This window comes from Sarcophilus harrisii, chromosome 2 (genome assembly GCF_902635505.1).
Source record: "Sarcophilus harrisii chromosome 2, mSarHar1.11, whole genome shotgun sequence".
NCBI classification, from domain to species: Eukaryota; Metazoa; Chordata; class Mammalia; order Dasyuromorphia; family Dasyuridae; genus Sarcophilus; species Sarcophilus harrisii.
In genome coordinates this window covers 585,133,460-585,153,147 of record NC_045427.1, presented here as the reverse complement: position 1 = coordinate 585,153,147, position 19,688 = coordinate 585,133,460, and the positions used below count along the sequence as shown (strand labels likewise).

The following is a 19,688-nucleotide window of genomic DNA, read 5'->3' as shown; positions in this document are numbered from 1 at the left end:
AGGGAAATATAGCATACATGTGCTATTATATTATGGGGTCTTCAGAAGTGTCTAATGAACCTTATGTTTTACGTTAGCAATCACATGTACTAGTTGTTTCAGCAGTCTAGAATATAGTTTATTTGGACTAAGTAAGAATTAAACTCATCACAACACAATAAGCAAGGCCTATAGTAATCTAGTATTTGAGTATTTGATAGACCTCACACACACATACACAACTCCAGCTTCTAGAATAAGAACTCACTATTTGACAAAAATTTCTGGGGAAAACTGGAAAATGATATGCCAGAAAATCAGCATATAATTACATCTCATATCATACCAAAATAAGATAAAAACGGATACATGTTTTGGGCATAAAGGAAGATGCCATAAACAAATTAGGAGAACAAGGGATAATTCACCTATCAGACCTTTGGAGAAGAGAGGAATTTGTTACCAAAGAGGAACTAGAGAACATTATAAAAATCAAAATTGACCACTTTGATTACATTAAATTAAAACATTTTTGCACAAAAAAACCCAATAGAAACAAGATTAAAAAGGAAGTACAAAGCTGGGGAAAAGTCTTTACAACCAGTGTTTCTGATAAAGGTCTCATTGTTAAAATATATAAAGAACTGTGTCAAATTTATAAGAATACAAGTCATTCCCCAATTGACAAAATGGTCAACAGATATGAACAGATAATTTTCAGATGAAGAGATGAAAGCCACATAGTTATATGAAAAAATGTTCTAAATCTCTATTAATTAGAGAAATGCAAATTAAAACAACTCTAAGATACTACCTCACACCTCTCAGATTGGCTAAGATGACAGGAAAAGATAATGATAAATATTTGAGGGGATGTGAGAAAACTGGGACACTAATATGTTGTTGTGAACTGATCCAATCATTCTGGAGAGCAATTTGGAACTATGCCCTGTGGGTTATATAAGTGTGCATACACTCTCACCTAGCAGGGCCAATATTGGATCACTATCTTGGGATCATCTTGGTAAATCATAAAGGAAGGAAAAGGACGCACATGTGCAAAAAGTTTTGTAGCTGCTCTTTTTGTGGTAGCAAAGAATTGGAAAAAGAGTGGATGCCCATCAATTGGGGACTGACTGAATATAAGAATTTGGTGTATTAAAATAATGGAATATTATTGTTCTTTAAAAAATGACGAACAAGCTGATTATAGAAAAGCCTGGAAAGATTTACATGAACTGATGCTAAATGAAACAAGCACAACCAGGAATACATTGTATACAATAACAGCAAGAATGTACAATGATCAACTATGAAAGAAGACTTAATTCTTCTCAATAGATCAGTGAGCCAAAGCAATCCCAATAGACTTTTGACAGTTAATGCTATCAGCACCCAGAAAAAGAACTAAGAAGCCTAAATGTAAGTAAATCAACACAATCTTTGTTCACTTTTTTGTTTTTTGTTTTTCCTCTCTCCCATGGTTTTTTTCCTTTTGCTCTGATTTTTCTTTCCCAATATAATTTATAATGTGTATTAAAAAGAAATAAACTTAAAATAAAAACACTTTTAAGAGAGTTAACCTCATTGTACACCTTCACCTTTTTACTAACCCTTGCTGTTACATCTTTTCCATCAACAGAGAAGGTTTTCCCTGTGATCTTAACGTATTCACATACCAATCTCTAAGAACATCCCTTCTTTCATCTATCTTTCCCCCAACTTTGAGAAAGTCACAAAGTCAATTCAACAAAAAATCACAACAGACATTAATAAAAACAAAGAAACCTAAAATTTGGGGCAATGCTTAATGGGTTTTAGTAAGATACCCTTGCATATATGCTGAATTGGGAGGCTTAGGTTTGGCTGGGAGTGTTGATGAGAGACAGTATATTAACGAATCACTTCTTTTCCTCTTCCATTCCTTTTATTTACTTGCACTTAGGAGGAGGTAGCTCCTTCTATATAACACTGTGACCCTAACCACTATCTCCAGTAATATATACACTGTTCAGGCATGCTTACTTATACCCTGGAACAGAAAAAGGAATAGACATGTCCCAAGCTTGTTAAAGCCACTTAGATCTATTGTTAGTTACCAACATTCAACAACTTCTCCCCTTTGAGGTTTCCTCCCTCTATCCATGTCAGCCTGCAAGGTACTACCTTTTTCTGTACATTCTAGTTTCAGAATAGGGCAGAAAATGGAAGTTTATGTCTCTGGCCATCAGCCTTCTGCTCTAACAAATAGCTGTACTAATTAATTCCCAAACCATGCATAATGTCACTCTACTTCCAGACCATCTCTTCCACAGGCTGAAGGGGAAATACTTTGACTGTAGAACCTTCCCTAATCACAGCCCTCCACTGCCTGTTCTCCCCCATTAGAGTAAAAGCTCCTTGAGGTTATGAACTATCTGCCTTTTTCCCCCTAAATTTTCATCCCCATAGCATGGCATTTAGTAAGCACTAAAATTTTTTTATCTCTTTATTCAAAAGAAGCTCAAGACTCCTCTCAGGACCAACATAAAACAGTCCCTCAGAGAAGTATCCCCTGACTTGTGTTAAAGCAGTTCTCAGAAGCCCAGAAACTAAGGAAAAGACGGCTTGAAGGCATTATTGCTAATCAGCTTGTTTAAATATGGCTGTCAGGGTTTTAAAAATACAGTTGGGAACAGTAAAAATCAAAGAACTATTTGGAGATTATGGGAAAATTACATCATATTTCTGTTGCAAATGATAGAACTGTGGAGTCCATGTTTTTCAACCTTAAGTTAGAGATGAATCACAGGACAGACTCTGAAACAAGAAGCATCAGAAATCACTGCAGTTGTGGTTTCTCCTTTCTTAAAGAGCACCATGACATCAAGGAGGTGATACCTGCAACTGAAGTGGATTTAAGTGGGGGAGGACCGTGCCAGATCAACAGCCACACTTTCTCCTCCAGAGCCATCAGGGCCCAGATACAAATTAAGGACCACTGGTGATGGCCTGGATGCACGGGGAGGCTTGACCTTTTTGGTAAGGTCACAGTCTGACTGAGCCAAGCCCCTGCCAATGAAGAAGGCTAGGTAAGAAATAAAGCCAACAATGACCTCTTACTTACACAGCTGCCCATCAGAAATCAGAGAAGCAGCAGATGAGAAGGCAGAAGACACAACCACCAACTGAAGAGACTTTGGAGAGAACCTCCCCCTATTTAAAAGAAGTTTGGAGAAAAATCTAGAGAAGAGCCTCGAGTTTCTCCCTGCTCCAGCTGTTAAAACTGACCTTCCAGAGGGACACAATTGACCCATCACTTCTTTATTCAATCAAGTTCAGTGGCTCCATTCACTTTCAGGATCAAATAAAAACTCCTGTCTGGCTTTCAGAGCCCTTCATAAGCTGCCTCCTCCTCCCTTTCCAGCTTCTTTCTCTCTCTTCTCTGCCATCCAGTGACCCTGGCCTCCTTGCTGCTTCTCAAACAAGATATTTCCTCTTGGGACTCCCAGATTTTTCACCGATTCACCTGATACTCTCTAACAGTTTACTCTGTCCACTTTCTTTCAACTCCCAGTGAAAATCTCTGAAGTCTTTCCTGATTGTTTTTAATGCTAGTGCTTTTCTTGTGTTGATCATTTCCAACTTATTCTGAATAGTGTGTGTGTGTGTGTGTGTGTGTATGATTGATATGATTGATGTTGATCCATCCATTGATATGGATGGATGTGTATATCTTGTTTGTACAGTTCTTTTCATGTTGTCTTTCCCATTAGTTACGAGTTTCTTAAGAGGAGGAGCCTTCTTTGATCTTTTTTGGTATCTTCCGTGCCTAGCATTGTACCTGGCATATCATGATTAATACATTTTTATTGATTGGTTGACAAAGAACTGGAAATAAAATAGATGCCAACTGACTGGGAAAGAGCTAAACAAATTATGCTCTATGAATGTAACAGAACATTATCATGCCATAAGAAATAATCAATGGAGAAGAATCAGATCTACATAAACTTAAATAGAAATAAACAAGGAAACACCATACACAATGACTACAACAATGGAGGAAAAAACAACAAAAAAATGAGGCAAAATAACAAAGAATAAACATATCTAAAAAGAAGAGATATAACAAGACCCTCCTACTACATCCTTCTGCAGAGATGGGAGACCCAAAGATATTGTATCTGATTCATATTTTAGATTTTTTCAAAGTACTGACTTGTAAATATTTTTTCTTTTTCTTTTTTTTTTTTGCCTTAAAAAATATCATTAATTATATGACATGGCACTCTGGAAGGAGGAGGGGAAGTATATATTTAGGGAAGCTATAGAGATGCTTTAAAAAAAAATTCAACCATAAAAAAACTATTATTAAAAAAAGAAACATAAAAGTATGCTCATTTTAAATAAGGCCTCATTGTTTCAAGGCAATACTTTTATTGATTCATTATCTAATTATAGCAAAGTCTTTATTGAGTATCTCTTCCAAACCAACTCTTCCTGGTGCTTTTTTCTTTCTTTGAAAGTTTAACAGCAATTCACAAATTCAATTCCCCTGTAGTTCAGCATGGGAACTTTTGCCCACTATTTCCAGCCCAAGCTGGTTTATATCTTCTTAGGCATCCTAATGGTCCCTCTATTCCCAGGGGATCACTATATTTACTGGTGCTGGACCTAGTGGCAGGTCATTTTAGTACACTGTAGCTCTTGAGCCACTAGCCCAAGCCTCCCAAATAACAAGAATTATATGCAAATTTTGCCATGTCCAGTCTCTTCTCTCACCAACCTACTTACACCATTTTATAAATTTTATAAATTAATGTATTATTTTTTTCAATTATATGTAAAAACAACTTTTAACATTCATCTGCTTTCTGGTAAATTTTAATTTCCAAATTCTCTTCTCTTTCTCCTCCTCCAAGCAGTTTGATATAGTTATACAAGCACCCTCATGCAAAACCTATGTCCATATTAATTATGTTGTAAAAGGAAACACAGACCAAAAAAACAAACAAAAAACCAAGAAAAATAAAGCTTAAAAAGTATCCTTCAATCTGCAGTCAGACTCCATTTGTTCTTTCTCTGGAGGTGGCCAGCATTTTTTTCACCATAAATCCTTTGGAACTGTCTTGGATCATCATCTTGCTGAGAATAGCGAAGTCATTCATGTTGATCATCACTGCTGCCAGTTACTGTGTACTTGTTTCTTCTGGTTTTGATCACTTTACTTTGTACCATTTAATTAAGTTCTTCCAGGTTTTTTTCTGAAAGCACACTGATTTTTCTTATTCCACAATAATATTCCACCATAACAATATACCGTAACAACTTGTTTGACCATTCTTCAATTGATGAGCATACCCTTCAATTTCCAGCACTTTGTCACCACAAAAATAGCTATTCCCTGTCCTCCCAACATATAGATTTTTTTTCCTTTTAAAAAAAATTTCTTGGGATACAGACCTAACAGGACTACTGCTAGGTCAAAGGGTATGCAGTTTTATAAACCTCTGTTAACACCCCCCACTAGAATTTGGCCAATTCGACCAATTCTGCTTTTTAAGGCGTTCTTCTTCTTAGTAGATTTTTGTGGCTCTTTTTTTTTTTTAAACCATTTGGCCTAGTCTGTTGTTTTAAGACCTTATTTCAGTATTTTTTGGCGCCTTTTTTTTTAAACAGACTATTGACTCTTTTCATGATTTTCTTGCATCACCATTTCTTTTTCCAATATTTCCTCTCAATTTAAAATTTAAAAAAAAAAATACTTCCAGCAATTTCTCAGGCCTGAGACCAATTCACATTTTTCTTTGAGGTTTTGAATGTAGCAGTTTTGAACATTGTCTTCTGAGTATGTTTTGATCCTCTGTGTAACTACAATAGTTTTTTACAGCCAAGTTCTTTTTTGTTCTTTGATCTTTTTCCAGCCTATTTCTTAACTTTTAACTTTATGGTAAAGTTGGGCTCTACTCCTGGAGTGGAGAGAGCACTATCCCAAGCTTCAGGTTTTTTATGTTGCTATTTTCAAAGCTAGTTCGAGGCAGAGGGAGGGGGCAGGTCTGTAATTTTTCAATTCTTCCAAGGTAGTATGATCTAAGGAGAAGTGTGCTTACTGCTCTCCTGGCCTGTGCACAACCATAAGTACTCTGCCTTGAAAGAGCAGGGTTCCCTGTGTTCACAGAATGTTGATATTCCTCATCACCCTGGGCTGTCACCAAGAACCACATATGGATAATGAAATAGAGTCCAGCCCCCAGTGCCAACAAAGACCCCGTTTTGATCAGCTGTCCAAACCTCTTATCAACCAGCAGAGAGCTCTAGAAACCTCCACGGCCAGCTCAGTCTGCCCCAAGGCCCACCGATGGTTTGTGGACCACTGGTCTGTGCTCCAATGTCACCCTGAGGAGACAGATCTCTCTTGCCCACATTCTCAGTTGTCTTAGGCCAAAAGCCGGCTTTACCTCATCCTTTTGGTTCTGCTGCTCCAAATCTGCTTTGGGGTATTATTTTAAAAACTGTTTAGGGGGATTCAGCGAGAACTCTGACGATCCCCTCCTTTCACTCCCCCACCTTCCCTGCCCTGTGCCCTCTTACTTGGCAAACAAAACAGAGGCCACCTCCTGTGAGCTTTCTTCCCAACTCCCCACTACCAAACCCTATTCTCACCTCTTTTGCTTGACTCTCTGGTAAAAAGGTATTATCCACCTCTACTTCTGCCCAAAAAGGACTTATTAAAACATACTTCATATGCTTTATGATATCTATAACATTAATCCTTTTAATCACATAACTATAAACCTCAAATAACTTCCAAAACAACCAAAATAGTAATAAATAAAATTCAACCTAATAATAGCATAACAACCCCCACTGTCATACACAACTTCTGGATCTTCTTCTGGACAAGGCCAAACCCAACTTGCACCTTGCTCCTATCTACTTCCATTTCCTTCTGAAGATTTCTCCTCTGATCCTTCCTTCTCAATCTTCAATTTCTCTTTACCCACTGACTCTGTATATGATGCTTACAAACAAGCCTAGATTTCCTTGTAATGAAGAAAGCTTTCATCTTTTCAGTTATCATCCTTCATATGTTCTTTTTTTCACAGCCAAACTCCTAGAAAAATACCTTTTCATTTTCCACTTTCTTCTCAATGCCTTGAAGTTTGGCCACCAACCAACTCAACTAGAGCAATTTTTTCCAAGGTTATCACCGTTTCTAACTCCAATATTTTTTCTTACTTCTCAGGTGCCTCAATTTCCTGGAAGGTTTTGATATTCTCCTCCTGAATAGTCTGTCCTGAGTTTTTGTGACCGTCCTCCTATATTTCTAATGTTCCTCTTCAAAATACTTTGCTCTTTCTTCATCCAAGTATCACCTCTTCTGTGTAAATATCTCAAGCCTTTATCCCAGACCCTCCTTTCTCTCTTTTTTCCTCTACACCATCTTTCTTTTGATGATATTTTCAGCTCCCATATTCAATTGATCTCCTTATATAAAAAATTCACAATTATATATTTGCAGCCTTCATCTCTCTTCTAAATTCCAGGCTATCTTTAATTGGATGTCCTTTAGCATCTCTATAATATTCTTCTCTAAATTATAATGTTCTCTGGGAGCAAGCTTCTTGGGGGGCTTCTGGAGGCAGCCTTCCTTTCAGTTCAAAGTGATAATCACCTCAAATGCAGCCAGGTGTTAAAGTCCAAATCCTTTATTGTCTCTTCCAAAATCTTATCTCCTTCACTTGGGGCTCGGCTAGTTTTCTGGAGGCCTTCTCTCTCCTTGATTCCAAGAGCTCTTGCCGCCAGTCCTTTGTCTCTTCCAGCTTCTGCTTCTAGGTCCCTCTGAATCCAAAGCCTCCAGCCAGCACAAAGGTGGAAGTTGGAATGCTCCGAGAGAGTGGGCTTGTGGGCTTCTGGGAACTCCTCCTTATATATGTTCTCTTAAAGGTGTGAACTCTGATAAGTACTGAGTACATAAGCATCATCTCTATCAATTCCAGTGACTTAGCACCTTGTAAGAATCCTAACACATCTCAAACTTATTATATCCCTAATATACTTGCTTTCCTTCTGGAACATACTCCTCTTCCAAACTTGTTTATTTCTGTACAATGTACAATCAACTTTTTTCAGTCACCCTTGTTCAAACTCTTCAAGTCTTAATGATTGAATTTTTACAGTGTCTTTTATATTCATAGCCATCCCCATGTTTATACTCAGATCATTATAAACCTAGAGTAGGTTCCCATCACCTCCCAATTTCCCAATTCCCTTCCCTCCAAACCATCCTCAACACAAAATGCCAAATTGTTCATCCTAAAACACATCTGACCATATAAATTTCCTTCTCAAGAAACTTCAGGAAATCCCTATATATCAAGTGCCAATAGGATAAAATATCATCTTCTCATCTTGGATTTGGGAGGTGATGGATGTGAAATGATTGGAATTTAAATTTATTCATTATTAAAATCCAGCCACTATGGTGGCAGGGCTCTCCTCCTTAGCTTCTCCACTGAAACCAAGACTCTGGAAGGCCTCTTAAGAAAACTGGCCCGAGCCCCAGACAAGGAAACTAGATTGTGAAGGAGATAATAAAGGATTTGGACTTTTACACCTGGCTATTCTCCTGGCGATTACTGAGCTGAAATGAAGGCTGGTCCAGAGACCTCCAGAAAACCAACCGAGAACATTACACTTTCCAAAATCATTTCACATCCTCTACTCACTCTCTCTCTCTCCCCCTCCCTCCCTTCTTCTCTGTCTCCCCACACTGTCTTGTAGTCATCCCACTTACAAGCCTTTGCCCAAGCTGCTTCCCAAATACTCCTTTCTTCTACCTCTTCTAATCACTAGCTCTTTTTATGGTTCATCTCAGGGGCTCCCTCTTATTCAGATGCTTTCTTGATTCTCCTCATGTTTAGTACTCTTTCCCACAATGAATTTCTCTGTATTTACTGTAATAATAGTAGTAATAAAAAATTAGCTAACATAATTTTAATCCTGCCAACACTTAATCTTGATGTCCTCATGTTAATATCCCTCCCTTCCTCTTTACCCCAATGATCAAGAAAGTCTGAATTAAATTCAATTTCTATATAATTAAACTTTTTTTTTACCTAAAAAACAAAACAAAACAAATAGCAAGTTCACCAAATTCTTCCACACTTTATTTGCCTGTTTCTACTTAGCCAAGTATCACGTGGCCAGCCTAGAAAAGCCATATAATCTACTTTCTCATTTCAATTGCTTTACTATCTGAAAGGAGTTCTTAACTGATTTCATGGAATGTTAGAACTGAAAGGTCCACAGAAATCATATAATCCAAACCCCTCATTCTATAGACAAGAAAAATGAAGTTCCAGTGAGATGTTTGGTTAACTTCTTAGTGACAGGGCCAAGTCTAAAACCCAGATTTCCTGACTCTGGTTTAAATATTATTTCAATATAAGTACAGGCTCTTATGTGCAATTGTGCCAATTAAAATACGCATATCTATTTTCCAATTTTCAGTTATTCTATTCTATATAAAAAGGAAAACTAATTCATTTAAAATCAGGTTACCATAAACATTTTCAAATACATCAGTTGATTTGAAGCTTACTTTGTTTTTTCCTTGATACAAGCAAGAGAAACTGGGATGAGCTTTCCTGCTTTTTCAATTCCCAAACAATTCTCTAGTTAAACAAGTTCATCTCAAGGAATAAACATTCTTCATAAGCCCAGAGATTTAATGAAAGATAATGCTGTGGAGAGATGACAGCTTAATGTCCACAGAATAGCCAATTCTAATTCTTCACTAATTAAACACTGAAGATTATGGATAAGAAAATAATCTGGAAATTGGATAGCCATTTGTAGGTATGTGTATACTAATAGATAATCTAGAGAATGATAATTCCTACTGATAGTTATGAAGTTTAATATCAAATCATATTTATTTCAGTTTTTATATGAAAGTTATATAGGATGGACAGGCATAGATAGGTTCAGTCTCCATCATCAAACGTAACACTTATATCAGTAAAATAAGTCATATACATTTTGAATTAAACTCTACCCTAAGTTTAATGTTTAAAATCTTTGTAAAATATATGTGCCTACACATGTACAATTTAAAAAATCTATCCTGCTGTTAATTTAAATTATCAGCAATGAAATATTTGTATTAGCTTTTTAGCTTGGATTCATGAATGAAATATCTCAAAAATTATAAATTGCTGGACCTGGGGTGGCTAGGGAGGTAAGGGGAATAATTTAATAAGGTCATCTAGAGCACTGGCAAAAGGAATGGGAGGGAGACAAGGGAAGAAACATTTGTTAAAGATCTACTGCATGCCAGGCATTTTGTCAAACACTTTACAAATATTATTTTATTTGAGATGGTAGTTTTGGAGAAACTTGGAAGATTTATATAAACTGATGCAGAGTGAAAATACAGCCAGAAAAAAATTACTTGATAACAACAGGATTCTAAGGCAAACAACTTTGAATGACTTAAGAATTCAGTCGATGATCATCCACAGCTCCAGAGATGAGATTGGTTACTTGCTTGGTTGTTGTCCTTCCTTCTCAAAGAGGACCAAAATGACATCACTATGTTAGATTTAAACCACAGGGGATTGAGAAAGTATTCACTTATCTCCGGATCTCCAAACAAACATTTTGAACTTGGCAAATTTATGGATTTTTTTTGTTTGACTGTTTATTTGGTTACAATGATTACATTTTTCTTTTTTGTATGGGGTGTTTGTGGATTAAAAGAGGAGACAAGAGATAACAATAGAGTAACCAAATAAAGGAGAAAATAAAGATGGTCACTGAAGCATTTTTTAATTGCAGAAAAGACTGAAGATCAGAAAAAAAAAAAAAAAAACACCACAGGCAAGTAGGACAGCTTTTGAAAGTAAAATAAATTTATTACTTTTTTAAAAAGAGGTTCATAATACAGATTTGCATCTTCACAATTACTTTTCCCAATTCTGCTGTGTACATAGAAATTTTGTGAGGTTTTGTTTGTTTTCATTCAATCTAGAATTATTTTTTAGGGCAAAAAATGAAATGAAATATTCAAAGATTTGCTAGATAAGTTTGAGTTCTTTTTTTTTTTTTAAATATAAAGAAATACTAATCCTATTTGGTTTCAATTAAGTTCAGTAGATATTGATGACAGATTAAATACATATAGCTAAGCTGCTCATTTTACAGGTGAAGAAACTGAGATTCAATGACTTTTCCAAGATCACAAAATTACTAAGTTATGGAGCCAGGATGTAAAGCCAGATCATCTGATTTCAGGTCAAGTGCTTTCCCCACACTCCTTTTCCCCCCAATATTTATGATCCTAGTTAAAAGCATAAACTGTGTTGAATGCTGCCTATCTACTGTGAACTATCCCCAGTACTGAAACAGTTATCTGGACACTGTTATCTTAGGGGGAAAAAATAACCTAAATCTACAAGTGCCAAAGAAGAATAGTATAGCACTATGAGAATTGAATTTTTCAGGATCCCACTTAAGCTTCCTGAACTTTCTGTCAATCAACAATTAAAAGCTAACCCTTACTGTACAAAATAGCAAATTTCTAAATGGCTTCCTTCTAAACTCAGGGTTTCCATCATTCAGAGCATCTTAAACTCTTGATTACTTAACATACACTCAATACAGATGCCATCTGTTCACAGAAGCAGAAAATGTCATGTCGAAACAGAGACTCACACCCCTAATAATACCTAAGAACAAGGGTTTACAAAGGCAACCAAGTTCTACATTTATTTCTCTATGATATGTGAGATTAGCTTTGGCCTTCAAGAGGAGGCAGACACCATCAAGAGTATTAACTAGAATACGTGTACCGTTTAACTGAAATGAGAGCGGCAAAGAGGGGAAAAGGAGAAGGAAGGGGAAGAGAGAAGGGGGGAAAGAGGGAGGAGGGAGGAAAAGAGAGAGAGGAAGGGAGGAAAAGGGAAGGGAGGGAAGGAGGATGAGAGAGAGGGAAGGGGGAGGGAGGGAAGGAAGGAGAAGGGGAAAAGGAGGGAGGGAGAGGAAGGGAAGAAAGATGGGAGGGAGGGGAAGGAGGATGAGAGAGAGGGAAGGGGAGGGAGGGAAGGAAGGAGAAGGGGAAAGGAGGGGAGGGAGGAAGGGAAGAAAGATGGGAGGGAGGGAAGGAGGATGAGAGAGAGGGGAGGAAGGGAAATTAGGAGGGAGAGAGGAAGAGGGGGAAAGAGGGAAGGAAGAAAGGAGGGGGAAAAAGGAAGAGAAGGGGACAGAGATAGAGGATGGAAGGGATGAAAGAGGGAGATGGAGAGGAAGGAAGGGGAGAGAAAAAGAGAGGGAGGGAACGGGAAGGAAGGGAGAGAGAATGTGAGATAGAGACAGATGAGAGAGGGGAAAAGAGAGAAAAAAGGGGGGAGGAGGAAGAGAGGGGGCATATCGTAACTGGGGACAATACTAATAAGGTCCTCTGAAAAAAGCAAGAAGTATATACTTCAATTCTTTGAGGAGAAGTCGAAAAGCAAATTATTTGCCTCCACTAATGATCTAACTCCTTAAGTTAGCGGAACTGCTGGAATTATTTCCTCGAATTTTTCTTAATGAATCCCCCTCTCCCAGAAGAACGAGAAAGATTCCGGTCCCCATGCGTCCCTGTTGGACGGGGCAAACCGCGAGTTCGGGTAATTGCGGGTCAGCCCGCGCGGACCAGGAACGCGCGGGCCGGTAACCGCGGACCGGTAACCGCGCGGGCTCGGTACGCGCGCGGGCTCAGGTAACTCGCGCGAAGCCGCCCCAGGGAATCAGAGTCGGGTGGGAGGCGGGGAAGGGCTCCTACCCCCGCCCCACGAGCCAGACTTGGGGGAGACTGGCAGCCCCCTGCCCCGTTTCCGAGGCTTCTTCGCTTCCCCGCTGGGCCCTTGCGGTAAGCCGGGGGCGCGTTGTGTGGCACTTTCCGGGTGAATCATCCGCGCCCATTCCAGGCAGCCCATGATTCATTCACGCGTCTTTCCGAGCGGCCACACGTTCCACGTTATACGGGGCACCCAGATTTTTAATCTTTAAACGAGCCCGAAGGGAAACCTTGGAGACTCGAGGAAGGGGGCGGGGGGGAGGGCGCCAGGCGCGGTTCGGCTTCCGCACAAGCGCCTGGAAAACACACACACGCACGCCCGCATCATCACCATCTCCCTCCTCCCGCTCCCCTCCCCCTCCCCAGCCAACCGCTATTGCACGTGGGGATGCGCCGGGGAGAGGCGCCGGAGGGCACACAGGTGGGTCCCCAGCTCCTCGGCCCCAAGCGATTCGCCTGCTACCTCCCCGCACCCCTCCCCCACAACTTGCGAAAGGGAAAAAAAAAGCCTTCGCTACGCGCCTCCAGCCCGCCTGCCCGCTCTCCCTCCCCCTCCGCCCGCCTGCCTGCCTCCTCCCTCCTGTGACATCTTATATAATAATCCGAGCTAATCAAAACGGAAGCGGACCGCGCTGCCATGGCACACGAGCCCGAGATAATTACCCTGGGAACAGATGCTCTGGACACGGGCCCGCGGCTCCCTAACCAGCCGCCGGGGCGCGTCGCTACAACAACCCCGGACGGGGGAAGCGGCCAAAAGCGGAGCTTGTTCCCCAGCCCTGTGAACGTGTGCGCGGCTGTTCCCGGCCCCTCATCAGGAAGCTGCGAGCGTCACCAACTGCGTCAGCTTCTCCAAACACACCGCCTGGGCTCCCTCCGGTCCCGACTACGGGCAGCGGCCGCCGCGGCGCGGCCATCGCCCGGAGGAGAAAGTTAGCGGCCGCCAGCAGCCCGCCCAGCTGCACTTTGCAGCCCCTCCGCCGCCGCCGCCCTCCCGGCCCCCGGCTGCCGGGGCAACTTGTGACACCCGCGGCGCGGCCCGGCCCGGCCCTGCCCAGCCTTGCCCGGCAGCCCCGCGGCCACAGCCCCAGGCGGCCCCCCCGGACAGCCCCCCCCCCCGGTGCAGACCCCCCAAGCAGGGAAAAAACTAGGCAGGAAACTTCCCGGCCCGCCCCGGTTAGCGAAGGAGGCTCCCGCACCGCGCTTCTGCCTTACCTCGCTCTCCAAAGGCCATGATCTCCGCGCGTCTGTGTGTGTGTGTGTGTGTGTGTGCCTGCGTGTGGGGATGCGCGCGCGCGCGCGTGGGGAGGCGGTAGGTAAGCGAAGAGCGGCTCGGAGGAGTTTTGCGGGAGGAGGAAGAGGAGCCCTGCGGCGTGTTAGCGGCGGGGAAGGAGCGAGAACTCGCAACGGCTGGAGCGCGCAAGAGCCGAGCCCGAGGCGCCCGGGGCCAGCGAGGGAGCGCGGAGGGGGCGGAGGAGTTTCCGTGGGTTTGTTTACGCACCGCTGCCCGCCCGGCTCGGGGCACAGCCCGTACTCCCTGATTGGCCACAAACTGGGGCACTGCCTCTTGCTGCCCGCGTGGCCTGAGAGCAAGCGCGCAGCTCCCTGGGCTCCCTGCTGGGCACCGGGGGAGCCCGGACCGCGGGGCGGGAGCCGGACGGTGATGCCCTTACTACGGTCCCTGCCGCTGCGGGCATCACCCGCGCCTCCCACCTGTAATTGCCGACCTTGCCCGGGGCCGGCCCGGCGCTTCCTGAAGGCCGTGCACCTGAAATCACCAACTCTGCTCGAGCAGCCTTCCGCTCTTCAGTCCCTTCCCATCTAAAACGCTCGGAGGTGGTCGAGTTCTGAGCGTTTGGGGGGAACCTTGGGCCCAGGCCGTCAAAGGAACCCCTTACTAAGTTGCAGAAGTAGAATTAGAATGTCCCCTCCACGCATAAGGTGTAATCTGAGAGGAGGGGCGAGTACCCCACACATACACACTTTTAGGCTCTGGAATGAAGTTGTCTACACGGCAGCTCACCGCGGCTGGATCGTCAGACCAGCTCTGGGGATTCCTCCACTCCGAGCACGCTCTTCCCTTCTCATCTCTTCACCTTCCTCTGCCCTTTCTTTCACTTTCTTTTTTAAAATCTTTTTTGCCAAAACTTTTATTTTTAAAAATTTTTTTCCTGCCAATCCTTTTCTTTTACATCCCTTTTCATCTCTTTCTCCCTCCGAGCTCCACCCACTTCAGTTTCTATTCCTTTCTTCTCTTCTTTCTCCTGAATTCCCCTCTCTTCTTTAGCTTTCCAGGTGCAGCTGTGCTTTCTCCCTCCCTTTCCCCCACTACCTGGGCTCTCCCTTTCTCTGCAAGCTCGAAAGGAAGCCTTACCCATTCAAGGAAGGCAGTTCTCATTACAAAGAATACAGTTTGTGATGGCGTCGTTTGGGACTCGACACAACTTCCAGTTGGGAAGGAAATTGTCCAAGAAATTATCCCCAGTGAAAGTAGTTTTTCCATTGTTCCTTTTCTAAAGAAAACTCTAAAACGTGTCTCCCTTTTTTTCTAAAGGACTAATTCATTGGTCCTGTTCCTCACTATTCTAACTCCTTTCTACCTTCTATCCCTCATTACTATTTTACCTAAGACCTCTACCTACCACAGGCCTTTACTTGGACTTTCAGTAAAATTCCTCATTTCTTTCCCAAGTTTGCTCCAAACTCTCTCCAGAAACCAATATATATATATTTTTAGCCCAGTTCTTTCCCGAGTTCCAGAAAGCCCTCTTCAAACTGGATGTCATACCAACAAATCAAATTCAACATAACCAAACCTGAAAGATATCCAAAATACCTTTGGCCCTAAACCTATTGCTTCTGATTTTTATCAGATTGACAAGGTATTTCTATGGCACTACCATTCATCCAATCTCTCATGTTGAAATGTTGGTTTTTGACTGTTTTCCTTTTCCCTCCTAAGCAATTAATTCATCAGTGCCTATTTTTTCTATTCTACTACAAGCATTTATTACACCTGTCTGAACTGTTGCCATCATTTCTTAATGGGTCCTTTCTTTTCTTAATGGGTCCTCTCTCTCTCTCTCTCTCTCTCTCTCTCTCTCTCTCTCTCTCTCTCTCTCACACACACACACACACACTACATATATCTTTCTCTGACTCTGTGTGTGTGTGTGTGTCTGGCTCTCTGATATCATTCTTCACACTACCAGAGTTTTCTTCTTTCTGCATTTATCTGGCTTAATGGCCTGTCCTATTAAAGATCCCACTATCTTAGCCACTGTCCTTGATCTTTAAACTTTTACTTTTCTCCACCTACTCACAGATCCAAACTGGACTAGTTTTTGTTCCTCAGAGATACTCAACATTTATCATCCCTGTGCCTTTGCTCTTGATGTTCCTTAACAGAGGCTCTCTGTCCCTGCTCCACATGAAAGTGCCTGTTGATTCCCCCCTACACATCCTTTCCTTCAGGAAGCTGGTCCTGATCCCTTCAGTTAATAATGACCTTTCTGCCACTGAACTTCACGTGGCACTTTCCTGCACCTGCCATCCTTGATTTGTATCATTTAGATACTATAGTTATTTGAATAAGTATATGTCAACTTTCTCTGCTAGACTAAGTTTTTTTTTTTTTTAATCCAAACTAATACAACAAGTATTTGTTAATTTGTGGTAGACACATGGCATACAAAGATAAAATAATCAAAGTTCACATGTTTGTCCCACTTTGGGGCCTCTAAATGACTCAGTGGATAGAAAGTCCTGAAAATTCCTGAAGTCAGGAATACAGAAGTTCAACTCTGGCCTCAGATGCTCACTAAGTGTGACCCTGAGCAAGAACTCTCCCAAATTTGCCTTAATCCACTGGAAAAGGAAATGGGAAATCATTCTTACATCTTTACCAAGAAAGCTTCATAGACAGTATGATCCATAGGATTTTATGAAGGCAGAAAATATCTAATTCTTATATGTCCTCCAGAAAATGAAAAGCTAGTCTGGGTGAGGGGTTCTTAGCTTGAAGACTGTGAATGCATTTTTAAAATATTTTATTAACTGAATGTTGTTTCCTCTGTATATTTTTTAAATGAATTTAAAAATAACAGTCTGAGAAGGGATCCCTAAGCATCATCAGAATGCCAGATGTGTATATGACACACACAAAATAACAATTCCTGTTTTAGATGATCTTTTATGTCCTCCTTTAAACTCTAAAATTTTGTAAGGGGAAAGAGAGAGATGGAGGGAAAGGAGAAAAGGATAGATTTGGAGGAGAGAAGTGAAGACAGGATACAGAGAGAAAAGTGATCATGTCAGTAATCCAAGAAGAGAAAAGAAAGAAATGAATCGCAACTTAAAGGGCCAGAGTATAAAACAGAAAATAAAATGGAAGGAAAAAGTGGGAATTGAAGAGCCAATGATCAAAGAAAGAAAAAATAAAGAATAGGAAAAAAAGGGAGCAATTTCATGACAAAGATGATGAGAGGAGGGTAAAAAAGTTACCAAGACACAGAAAGACTACCCATAAAGCAGCCATCTTAGATGGCTAACCAATAGCCATCTAATTTTAGAACAGACTTTTAGCTACATTTTTTAGCTACAATTTTAGCTACAGACTTAATATGAGAATTAATAATAAAAATATACAGTTTTCCCCCAAATAAATCTATGTTATCTGAATATTTTTTTCCTACCTCCAATTGTTTTGGTGAACATAAAAGACAAATTACAAATTATCTTAATGTGGCAGAGGTATCATTGATAGTAACTAATATGTTTCCATTTTACTATAGAAATTCAAGCTCAGGGAGTATGTTTTTGAATGCCGCATACAGGTTTTTCATTGACAGGTTTGTCCTAGTTTTCCCAATTCTGAAAGATTTACTGCCACACCCTGAAGAGGTAGAAAAATTCTCCTCCATTAAATTAAGCTCATTTTAGTAAGATAATTGGTTGTCTTTGTACTATCCATCTATGCTGCTAAAAGGCACTACTCAAAGATATGCACATAAAAAATAGTAGTGTTAGGGAGCATCACTGTGTCCTGATTCTGTATTTCCCAGTTTATTCTCAGGAGATTGACTATAATGAGAAACTAAAGATTTTTTGGCCACAGTTCTGACTTTGACATTGTTCTTAAGTCTTTATTGGATGCCATTAAGGTCCTGTAATTGACCTATATTCTGTTTGTTGATTGGGTCTCTAAGATGCCATGCACTTAGCAATTTAAAAATTTTGTATCTCAGATAAGAGCATGGAAAATGACAATTTGGAATAGAAATGTCCCTCCCAGTTTATACAGTAAAGACCATAGCAAAACATTTTGTATTGGCAAAAACTAAACAACAAAATCCTGGGGACAAAGTAGATACTCATGGTTTGGAGAATGGCTGAGCAAATTTTGGTATATTCATGAAATAGAATATTATTTTGCCTTAAGAAATAACATGATGAATTCAGAGAAATTTGACAAGAATGTAAACTGACTGATTGTAATGGTACATGTTTGTAAACCCTCCTATTGGAAAATCTGGGGCCAATGGATTGTTTGAACTTGGGAGTCTTAAGCTGCAGTAAGTCTAAAGTTAATTAGATGTCTACACTAAGTCTGGAATCAATATGGTGAGCTTCTATGAACAGGGGGTGGGGATGCCGGTCTCCCTAAGCAGGAATGAACCAGCCAAGATCAAAAATGGTTCCAGTCAAAATTCTAGTGCCCATCTCGTGCCCATTGGATTAGTGAGTGGTGGTTGTACTTCCAACTTGTGAAAGAAAGAAAGAAGGAAGGGAGGGAGAGAAAGAAAGAAAATGTTTGTAAGAAAATGTTATAACCAAGAGAATTATATACACAATGATCAGAATAATACAGAAGCAAATGAAACTAGAAATATCAGATCAGAAAATCATTATAATGACTAGTTTTGATTCTAGTAGATACAATAAAGAGTTGGTGAACAACAGATGTAAATTGAGGCGTATTATGTCAGATATGGTCAACAGGTTTGGTTTGCTTAATTTTATTTTGCTGGTATATAAAGGAATCTGTAGGGATGAAGAATTGCATTTTTTAAAAGCATCATTATAACATTTCTAAAAGGACAAAGGCAAAGAATAAACTTAATCTTAATTTTTATCTCAGAGCACTTTTTTATTATGATCATGAAATAACCTAATTTACCTTCCTCCTTTTAATATATCTATAGCATTTATATTGTTGTTTGTTCTTTGTTTTTGAAGAGGACCATAACATCAGGGAGGTGAGTCCATGACATGCAAGTGAATTGGATTTAAGTGAAGAAAGGCTGTGCAAAGTCACCAGCCTCACTTTTCCCTCCAGAGCCATCTGGGTCCAGTGGACAGAGATAGATCAGGACACCTGGAGATGCCCTGGAGGCAATGAGAAACTTTGGTCTTTTTAAACTAAAGTCTGACTGAGGTTACACCTACTCAGTGATTAAGGCTAGGTAGCTATTGAGGCAAAGAAGCTCCTCTTTGCCTAGTCCAAAAAACAAACAAAAAATCCTGAAGGTCTCTCTCTCCCAGATTTATTATTTATTTTACAGAATTTATAACTATTAGCCTAAAGTCCAGTTAGTTACTTCTTGAATTTAGTTTTGTCTTCCTTGATTTCCAACTTGCTTCTTAATTCATATTTTATACTTTCCTGTTTTCTTCACTTGCTACAACCTATCCCTTCCTTGAAAGATAACTCTCCCCCAAAGATAATCTTTATTTCAACAAAGTCAGCAGTTCAAAGGATTTTGTTTATGTAGTTGTTGGTGGGGGGAGTCTTTGTTTTCCTTTAATGCCCGAGTTTGTGGTATTGTTGTTCTTGTATTTCAATCTCTGGCATATCTTTATCTCACAGTTCACAATTATCAGT

General features: G+C 40.6%; 1 protein-coding gene across 9 annotated transcripts in view; it reads right to left on the bottom strand.

Moving 5' to 3' along the window:
• PCGF5 (polycomb group ring finger 5) overlaps nt 1-14,388 on the bottom strand; it is a 143,674-nt gene extending 129,286 nt beyond the window's left edge. For 6 of the 9 annotated variants that reach the window (XR_004232500.1, XM_031956024.1, XM_031956034.1 and 3 more), the window contains exon 1: nt 14,021-14,379. The gene's annotated coding sequence lies outside the window, so the exon portion shown is untranslated. Of the gene's footprint in view, nt 1-13,468; nt 13,533-14,020 lie in introns of those variants that run through there. The other 3 variants (XR_004232501.1, XM_031956025.1, XM_031956033.1) reach the window with 3 other exon arrangements.
• Between the last annotated feature and the right edge of the window lie 5,300 nt (nt 14,389-19,688).